The following is a 10,450-nucleotide window of genomic DNA, read 5'->3' on the forward strand; positions in this document are numbered from 1 at the left end:
GGTCTCATGAACGAATAAAGCGAGTTCGGTCCCACACGATCACTGTTTCCGGAATCCATGTTGAATCCTACAGAGTAGATTCTAGGTTTCCAGGAATGGCATCATACGCGAGCAAAATACATGTTCTAAAATTCTAAAACAGATCGATGTCAGACATCTAGGCCTATAGTTTCTCGCATCTGCTCGACGACCCATCTTGAAAACTGGACCTACCTGTGCTCTTTTCCAATCATTTGGAACCTTCCGTTCCTCTAGAGACTTGCGGTACACGGCTGTTAGAAGAGGGGCAAGTTCTTTCGCGTACTCTGTGTAGAATCGAATTGGCATCCCGCCAGGTCCAGTGGACTTTCCTCTATTGAGTGATTTCAGCTGCTTTTCTATTCCTTGGACACTTATTTCGATGTCAGCCATTTCCTCGTTCGTGCGAGGATTTAGAGAACGAACTGCAGTGCGGTCTTCCTCTGTGAAACAGCTTTGGAAAAAGGTGTTTAGTATTTCAGCTTTACGCGTGTCATCCTCTGTTTCAACGCCGTTATCATCCCAGAGTGTCTGGATATACTATTTCCATCCACTTACTGATTTAACGTAAGACCAGAAATTCCTAGGATTTTCTGTCAAGTCGGTACATAGAATTTTACTTTCGAATTCACTGAACGCATAGCCCTCCTTACGCTAACTTTGACATCGTTTACCTTCTCTTTGTCTGAGAGGATTTAACTACGTTTAAATTTGCGGTAGTCCAAATAGTGAAGTGCCGAAGAGATGATGCTATGGTAAGGAGGTGTTTTTCGTAGTTGGGGTGTGGTCCTATTATTGTATTGAATTCGGAAGGATATAACACATTTTACAAGTATGTGTATGCATACAGTAGAAGAACATTTCAAAGATGACGATTGTATCAGTACGACAATGCAACCTGTCAAAAAACATAATCTAAGAGCCAGAGGTTTGTGGACAATAACATTCCTGAAATGGACAGGCCAGCTTACAGTCCCGACCTGAACCTAATAGTACCAGCTTGGGAAATTAGCTTCACTCCAGACACCAGCATCCAACATAACTGTCTTCGTTGGTTTCGGCTTTTGAAGGTAAGGTAAGTAACGTGAAGGGCCCTGATGTGGTCCCTGGTCCCTGCTGCTACATCGCCCCCCCCCCCTCCCCCCGCCGTCGCTACTCGCCGCCCCCCCCCCCCCCCCTGGAAATCTACCGGTTCCACGATTTATAACAATGTTTAGCTAGCTCTTTCTCCTCATGAAGTAATAAGTGCTATCGACAGGGGCTGTCAAATCGATTCCATATTTTTAGATTTCCAGAAGGCTTTCGACACCGTTCCTCACAAGCGTCTTCTAACCAAACTGCGTGCCTACGGAGTATCGCCTCAGTTGTGCGACTGGATTCGTGACTTCCTGTCAGAAAGGTCACAGTTCGTAGTAATAGACGGAAAGTCATCGGGTAAAACATAAGTAATATCCGGCGTTCCCCAAGGAAGTGTTATAGGTCCTCTACTGTTCCTGATCTATATTAACGACATAGAAGACAATCTGAGTAGCCGTCTTAGATTGTTTGTAGATGATGCTGCCATTTACGGTCTTGTAAAGTCATCAGATGATCAAAACGACTCGCAAAATGATTTAGATAAGATATCTGTATGGTGCGAAAAGTGGCAATTGACCCTGAATAAAGAAATGTGCGAAGTTATTCACATGAGTACTGAAAGAAATCAGCTAAATTACGTGATAAGTCACACAAATCTGAGGGCTGTAAATTCAACTAAATACTTAGGGATTCCAATTACAAATAACCTAAACTGGAACGATCACATAGATAATATTGTGGGTAGAGCAAACCAAAGATTGTGATCCACTGGCAGAACACTTAGAAGGTGCAACCGGTCTACCAAAGAGACTGCTTACACTACGCTTGTCCACCGTATTCTGGAGTACTGCTTTGCGGTGTGGGATCCGCATCAGGTGGGACTGACGGATGACATCGAAAAAGTACAGAGAAGGGCAGCTCGTTCTGTATTATCGCGAAATAGGGGAGATAGTGTCACAGAAATAATACGTGAATTGGAGTGACAATCATTAAAACAAAGGCGTTTTTCGTTACGACGGGATCTTCTCATGAAATTTCAATCACCAGTTTTCTCAAAAATGGTGCAAATGGCTCTGAGCACTATGGGGCTTAACATCTGAGGTCATCAATCCCCTAGAACTTAGAACTACTTAAACCTAACTAGCCTAAGGACATCACACACATCCATGCCCGAGGCAGGATTCGAACCTGCGACCGTAGCGGTCACGCGGTTCCAGACAGCAGCGCCTAGAACCGCTCGGCCACACCGGCCACACCGGCCGGCCTCCGATTGCGAAAACATTATGTTGGCATCCACCTACATAGGGAGAAATGTTCATCACGATAAAATAAGAGAAATCAGGGCTCGCACGGGAAAATTTAAGTGTTCGTTTTTCCAACGTGCCGTTCGAGAGTGGAACGGTAGAGAGACAGCAAGAATGTGGTCCATTGAAACCTCTGCCAGGCACTTTATTGTGAATAGCAGAGTGACCACGTTGATGTAGATGTAGATGTGGTCGTGCATGCGTGACCTGAGTCTATCGCTTGTTGAAATAGTGTTATTTGCAGCACATTTACCTTCCGTGTACGAGGGGATTCATCTTTTTACGCTGAGGTGAGTTAGTACAGCAATTAAATTCACGCCTGTTATTTCTAGTGTGAGACCTGCTTTGTGTTCATATACTGGGCTGTATTTTTGTCGTGTGTTGTAGTCTGTCGTGGTAATTGCTACTGGCAAGGGTTTGACCTGTGTTACTTAACAGCCATGATAATAAATCTGGGGATGTTCGTAATTTCGTCGCCCTTGCAATTCCTATTTCGTCCCGGGGACGTCATTTGGAACTGTTGTTAAAAAGTGATTTTGTTTTATATTTATAAATACTACTGCAGGTTTTTATATGGGAAGACGCAAGTGGAAAGAGAAGGATTCATTTCATGAAATACTTTGTTTGTTATCAAGAAACATTGTGTTCATCTACACAGACATACAAATCCATATGTGACAATCTATAGGAGTCCTAAAATAGCTTTAAAACATTGTTTACTGATGGCCTTCAAGCGATTTGTAGTATCACAAGTGTTTCCCAATGTTAAAATGGAAAAATGGGATACGAAATTACGAACACTTTGAAGTGTTCACTTTTATGTCAAGTACTGTCTTTAGAATGTTACAGCAAAACTATTCAAAATGTTCAAATGTGTGTGAAATCTTATGGGACTTAACTGCTAAGGTCATCAGTCCCTAAGCTTACACACTACTTAACCTAAACTATCCTAAGGACAAACACACACACCCATGCCCGAGGGAGGACTCGAACCTCCGCCGGGACCAGCCGCACAGTCCAGCGAAACTGTAACTTGCGTTTATGTGAAGCATCAGTTCAGGAATACGTATACCGATTTGGCAACTTTTTCACACCCTTTTAGAGCTTATAGAGGTTCTAACGTACTAAGGAGGCGAAATTTGGCACCATACATTCAGACATGTCACCAAAAGGTGTCCCCAGCAGAGATAAAACTGTCATAAACGCGAAGGGTGAACACACGCCATGCAAATGTCCACTAATTGGTGTCCAGAGCTTTTGATCAGTTAAAGTACTTCTTTTGTATTGCCCTCAACGGCTTATTTTCTTGCGTAAACGTTATCTTCTTTACAGTGCAACCTGTACGCTCTGTAGTTAATCTAACATACCGCGTTTATCCTCTGTACTATATTTCTTTTCTGGACTGTTCTAGTAAGTACCTAAACCTGTAGTGTTCTATTAAATACCCCATTAAGGTGTCCCTTATAGGAATGATTTCCATGTAATTTCAACGTCTGACTTTCCTAATAGTTCATAATTACTGTTCTTCTCTGTACGCCGGCCATGGTGGTCGTGCGGTTCTAGGCGCTCCAGTCTGGAGCCGCGCTGCTGCTACGGTCGCAGGTTCGAATCCTGCCTCGGGCATGGATGTGTGTGATGTCCTTAGGTTAGTTAGGTTTAATTAGTTCTAAGTTCTAGGGGACTGATGACCACAGCAGTTGAGTCCCATAGTGCTCAGAGCCATTTGAACCATTTTTTTCTTCCCTGTACACTAACTGTTTTATCAAAAATGTGAAATCTTATGGTACTTTACTGCTAAGGTCATCAGTCCCTAAGCTTACACACTACTTAACCTAAATTATCCTAAGTACAAACACACACACACACACACCCATGCCCAAGGGAGGACTCGAACCTCCGCCGGGACTAACTGTTTCAACATGCATATATAGCACCGCACTTCAGATGCCTCCATTATGCTTTTCTCCGATTCTCTTACCCAGCCAGACCATGGCTGACACGGCAACTCAGATAGGGACTGAGAGGGTGGAAATTTGATGTGACGTCAGAGAATCAATGTGGGGCTAGGTAAACGGATGCTGAAAGTGAGAGAGCCTACATGATGTTCAATGATATGGGGGGGTCTTAAGAGCTTTGGTGTGGCGAATATCCATGCAACATTCGCATAGCGGAGACTGAATAAGAAAAGCTGTTTTTTTTCTTTTTAAAAAAAGGAGAAGAGAATTGAGAAGGGGTGTAATCCACAAGTTCGGCCTGTAGCTTTAGTCTATTCTGGGCCTTGTTTTTGGTGGTCAGCAGGTGATGTTAAATGCCAGTCGAAGGTCAGTCCAAGATATTTTAGCGTGTTAGTTAATGGGATAACACAGTCATAAATGAAATTGCCTGAAATGAACACCCTTAGCTGCTTACAGGCGTTGACATACATCAACGGGGACAGATGAAAATGTGTGCCCCGACCGGGACTCGAACCCGGGATCTCCTGCTTGGTCACCGATGGTATCTGTTCTTTCGGAAATGTCCGAAAGAATAGATACCATATTAGTAAATATATATAGTTAAGGCTCACCGGCCACTTGACCATCTTCTTCTTCTGTGTGAATGCACAATCAGTGCCCTAACTCTTACGGGAATCGGCAACGCGCCGCGAGTAATGAGTGTAATGGGCGGGGGCACTAGGAATGTAGAGCGGGACAATACGTTGAGAATGTGGGTTTCGCGGGAGGCGTGCCAGAGATAAATCCCTGCAGTCGCGCTATCTTCTGTGTCCTCGGTGGCTCAGATGGATAGAGTGTCTGCCATGTAAGCAGGAGAACCCGGGTTCGAGTCCCGGTCGGGGCACACATTTTCAACTGTCCCCGTTGACGTATGTCAACGCCTGTAAGCAGCTAAGGGTGTTCATTTCAGGTAATTTGATTCTAACGAGCTGCTTGGTCACCGATGGTATCTGTTCTTTCGGACATGTCCGAAAGAACAGATACCATCTTAGTAAATACAGTCATAAATAGTAAGGTAAAAGTCATGGAGATGGATTGTGGGGGATAGTGCGCACTATAATTATTGACTGGGGTTTTGGAGAGGTTGGTCTTGAGGAGTCATTGGTTAAACTAGGAGGCAAACTGACTGAGGTGGATTTGTAGAGAGAGTTAAGATTTCTTGAGTGTAGGGTACAGGAAGAGAAAAGCAGTGTCATTAGTATACTGAAGGAGATGGATTGGTGGGGCTGTTTTGGGCATATCAGAAGTATACGGGAGATAAAGGAGAGGAGAGGACGGAGCAAGGGACATTTCTACAGTGGGAACAGGAATTGTTATTGTTAATGGTGAGAAAAAATGGACGATGAAAGAGGAAGGATAGAGACTGCAGAGTTTAGGGTGGTAGCGGGCACGAAAGGATGGTCAAGTCTGTTTTGTGTGGGAAGAGAGAAGGCGAATATGAATGTAGAGGAAGCGAACATAGCATTAGAAGTGAAAATGATAAAAAAAGTTCCATACAGAGAGAACAGATCCCAAACAGTCGGAAAACAAACACCAATGATAAAGGAAGTATCGAGAGCGTTCATATTTTTGGTTTCTGAACGAGAGAGAGATATTTTGTTTTGCTATGGACCGTAGCGGTACGTAAGAATTTGCATAAGCAAGTCAACCACCAACAGATGAGTTCCGTACGATGCATTTTCCGAACCACTACTACAGACTAATCGCGTAGCTCGAATGTTATCACTTTGTCACTTATTCGAATGTGGTAGTCACGTGGAGCTCTGAAGCCCGATCCTCCTCTCTTCTCCCTACGGGAAGCGCCCCACGGATGCTTTGCTGGGGTTTAGGCTCGCCCGCTCGCGTGTCAGTTGGGCGATGTCATCCTCTCGGCGTCTCATTTCCCCCCCCAGCGCGGATACGGCGGCCTATGCAAATAGCCATGTCGGCTTACGTTTGCGTGTCAGGTCATGGTGGCTGCAAGCTATTTGCATCGCAAGTCCTTATCAGCTTCCGACGTCACAAAACGCGCAGCGGAAGCCGGTGAACGAGTGGAACGCAAATACTCGTTCTATCTCCCTCTCCTCTTTATTCTTTTCTTTTTCGCTCAGAAAAATCCGTAGTTATTTATATAAAGATAATCCCGCGGCGACTCTGAAGCATGAAATGCTGTTCACGGCTGTTCAAGGGCTCTCAGCCGCCGGTCTTTTACCAAACTACAGGATAGAAAACAAGGGGCAATTATTATTCGTTTCGTCCTTTAAGATCGATTACCACGCAACAGTCGCGATAAAAGTAACGTGATCAGCCCGTCGCTCCAGCGGTCTTGCCCTCACGTGGAGGACTGTACATACACAACTGTGGCCTCACAGGGCATCGACTTTTTGTCTGCTGCAGATGTCTCGTCACCGCTGCTAAACGCGGAGAGTCAAATTCCATATGTTCTTGTGGCTAAAAAGGCATATTCTCGTAGAATCCACATGATAAGACCTTATCGAGGGGACAATTTACGCGATGTGGCGTTGTGACGGGGTTTGCTCACTTGCCCCGTTGTGTTGATGCGCAGGCGAAACAGTGCTGCCAAAGCAGATTTACTAAACACAGCCTACAAAAAAGAAGAAGAAGTAAATATTCCAGAATTGGAATCGAGAACAGCAGCAAACATGAGTAACGTAGAAGTAAATATCCTCGGACTAGTGAAGCAACTTAAATCATTTAACAAAAGCAAGTCTTTTGGTCCAGACTGTATACCAATTAGGTTCCTTCCGGAGTATGCTGATGCATTAGCTCCATACTTAATCATATACAACCGTTCACTCGACGAAACATCCGTACCCAAAGACTGGAAAGTTGCAGAGCTCACACCAACATTCAAGAAAGGTAGTAGGAGTAATCCATTAAATTACAGGCCCATATCGTTAACGTCGATATGCAGCTGGATTTTAGAACATATATTGCTTTCGAACATTACTTTTGGTATTACGGCTCATAACTTGAAACTTTACTATATATGGATTCAGGCTTTTCCAGAACAGTATATGCCATGATTTTGGCCACTTACTTCTTGCAAAATTTCATGAAAAATACGATACAAAAACACACAATTATTTAAACTAACAAGTCGGATTTAGGGAGCCGGCCGCGGTGGTCGAGCGGTTCTAGGCGCTACAGTCTGGAACCGCGCGACCGCTACGGTCGCAGGGTCGAATCCTGCGTCGGGCATGGATGTGTGTAATGTCCTTAGGTTAGTTAGGTTTAAGTAGTTTTAAGTTCTAGGGGACTGATGACCTCATAAGTTAAGTCCCATAGTGCTCAGAGCCATTTGAACCATTTTATTTAGGGGTGGGAGTGATTTACTACATTATGCACATTCGCAAATAAAGAATGCAATGTCACACGTATTTTGTATTTCGACGTAAATGTCATAAAGGAGTGCAAATGAATGAAATTTAAAATGTTTATGTGATACCACAAACGGTCGTCAAGCCACAGCCCCTAAAATAATAAAATTTTCAGAAGATTATATTACGAGTTTCGACGCAATGACCGACGCAATGACTTGTCATTTTCAAATACAATCACAAACATTGAAAAGTGTGTTAATAATAATAGCAACCACATATGTTTCAAATGCTATGAAAAATAAATTAAAACCAGTTGGCTGAAGCAAAGGCAGCAGAAACGGGCCACAAGACGTCATGGAAACTTTTGGTTGATCAACTAGAATTTGTCATGACATCTTGCTACTCGTTTCTGCAGTCTTTTCTTCAGTTTACTGGTTTAATGGTTTTAACGTATTTTTCGTAATATTTGAAAGAAGTGTGGTTACAGTTTACCCAGGTTTGTGATTGCATTTGAAAATGACGACTGACTGAGTCGAAACTAATAATGTAACCTTTTTAAAATGTTATTGTTTTAGTGACTGTGTGGCTTGACGACCGTCTGTGGTGCAAATAAATATTTTAAAAGACACGTATTTCTTGTAAGAGATATATTAGTTAGCTATGTCTGACGTTGGGTCCCCAAGTATTTGATGAAATAGAAAACTAAAATAAACTCTGTCCGAACAGACCATGAGAGCCCAACGGTACCGACCGGCCGCCGTGTCATCCTGGACGCGGATATGGAGCGGCATATGGTCAGCACGCCGCTCTCCTGGCCGTATGTCAGTTTATGATCGGAGCCGCTTCTTCTCAATCAAGTAGCTCTTCAGTTTGCCTCACAAGGGCTGAGTGCACACAGCTTGCAAACAGCGCCCGGCAGACCGGATGGTGACCCATCCAAGTGCTAGCCCAGCCCGACAGCGCTTAACTTCGGTGATGTAACGGGAACCGGTGTTACCACTGCGGCCAGGCCGTTAGCATTTAACTAGATATAAATAAGTGAAAATTGGAAATTCACCCTACATAACAAGTGAGAGATCTTTAAAAATGGCACTGGTAATGTAGTAAATAACGCAAATAGACCATAAATTCGGGCAGTTTATTTCCACTCAAATTTTACTCCAGCTGTAATTCTTGAAGATCGCGTACATTCATTTTGGATTGTACTGATCATGTAACACGGGATGCTTGCACACTGACTCGACAAGATTTTCTTCATTCTTATTTCTTATGATAAATGAAACCAGAACTTGCAAAATGAAACATCGGAAAACAAGACTACACGAGTTGCACAACCGTTACAGAAATTACGATACGACCATAGCAGCAACACCGTCCGCAATAAATCCAACACCACGATATTGTCAAGGCAACAGAATTATTGGCTTCTAAAATCAAATTTGCCTGTACAGTATTTGAGCACCTTAGGGCAAGCAAGACAGCTTCTTGAGGCTGATGATGTTGAGTTGGGGTCGCCTGTCTTGAAGACCATGAAATACTTTCCAGGCCACTTTTATTATGCCCATCATGTATCATGAATATTTATAACTTCATCGATTGAATAAGAGAACGTATAATCACTAGTTAACTTTAGTCTTTTCCTTTGTCTTCCCAAAACGTCATTCTGCAGCTACGCGTCTCTCTTCGTTCTAGTTGTCCACGTATTTTGCGGTTTCTAACTTCTTTCTGTTAGTTGTCTGGATGAGAACTTACGAGAGTCGATTTTCCATCTCTACGTCGTCCAAGTAGTTGGCAGTTATCTACAGCGACTTCCATCAAACCTGTAAGTGTCGGGCCAGCCGTTGTGGCCGAGCGGTTCTAGGCGCTTCAGTCTGGAACCGCGCGACAGCTACGGACGCAGGTTCGAATCCTGCCTGGGGCATGGAGTGTGTGATGATCTTAGCTTAGTTAGGTTTAAGTAGTTCTAAGTTCTAGGGGACGGATGACCTCAGATGTTAAGTCCCATAGTGCTCAGAGCCATTTGAACCATTTTTGTAAGCGTCAGTTCTACATCTACATATATACTCTGCAAATCACATTTAAGTACCCGGCAGAGGGTTCATCAAACCACCCTCACAATTCTCTATTACTCCAATCCCATATAGCGCGCGGAAACAATGAACATCTATATCTTTCCGTACGAGCTCTGATTTCCCTTATTTTATCGTGGTGATCGTTCCCCACTACAACAAAATATTTTCGGATTCGGAGGAGAAAGTTGGTGATTGGAATTTCGTGAGAAGATTCCGTCCCAACGAAGAACGCATTTCTTTTAATGATTTCCAGCCCAAATCCTGTATCATTTTTGTGACATTCTCTCCCATATTTCGCGATAATACAAAACGTGCTACCTTTCTTTGAACTTTTTCGATGTACTCCGTCAGTCCTATCTGGTAAGGATCCCACACCGCGCAGCAGTATTCTAAAAGAGGACAGACAAGCGTAGTGTAGGCAGTCTCCTTAGTAGGTCTGTTAAATTTTCTAAGTGTCCTGCCAATAAAACGTAGCCTTTGTTTAGCCTTCCCCACAACATTTTCTATGTGTTCTTTCCAATTTAAGTTGTTCGTAATAGTAATACCTAGGTATTTAGTTGAATTTACGGCTTTTAGATTAGACTGATTTATCGTGTAATCGAAGTTTAAAGAATTCCTTTTAGCACTCATGTGGATGACCTCACACTTTTCGTTATTTAGGG

At 43.4% G+C, this 10,450-nt stretch overlaps 1 non-coding gene across 1 annotated transcript; it reads left to right on the forward strand.

Annotated features, from left to right (window-relative positions):
• Positions 1-5,163: 5,163 nt before the first annotated feature.
• Positions 5,164-5,237, forward strand: Trnat-ugu (transfer RNA threonine (anticodon UGU)). The gene has a single exon. It is a non-coding gene; the product is annotated as a tRNA-Thr (tRNA).
• The last annotated feature ends 5,213 nt before the right edge of the window (positions 5,238-10,450 follow it).

The sequence above is a fragment of the Schistocerca serialis genome, chromosome 1 (genome assembly GCF_023864345.2).
Source record: "Schistocerca serialis cubense isolate TAMUIC-IGC-003099 chromosome 1, iqSchSeri2.2, whole genome shotgun sequence".
In the NCBI taxonomy this organism is placed as follows: Eukaryota; Metazoa; Arthropoda; class Insecta; order Orthoptera; family Acrididae; genus Schistocerca; species Schistocerca serialis.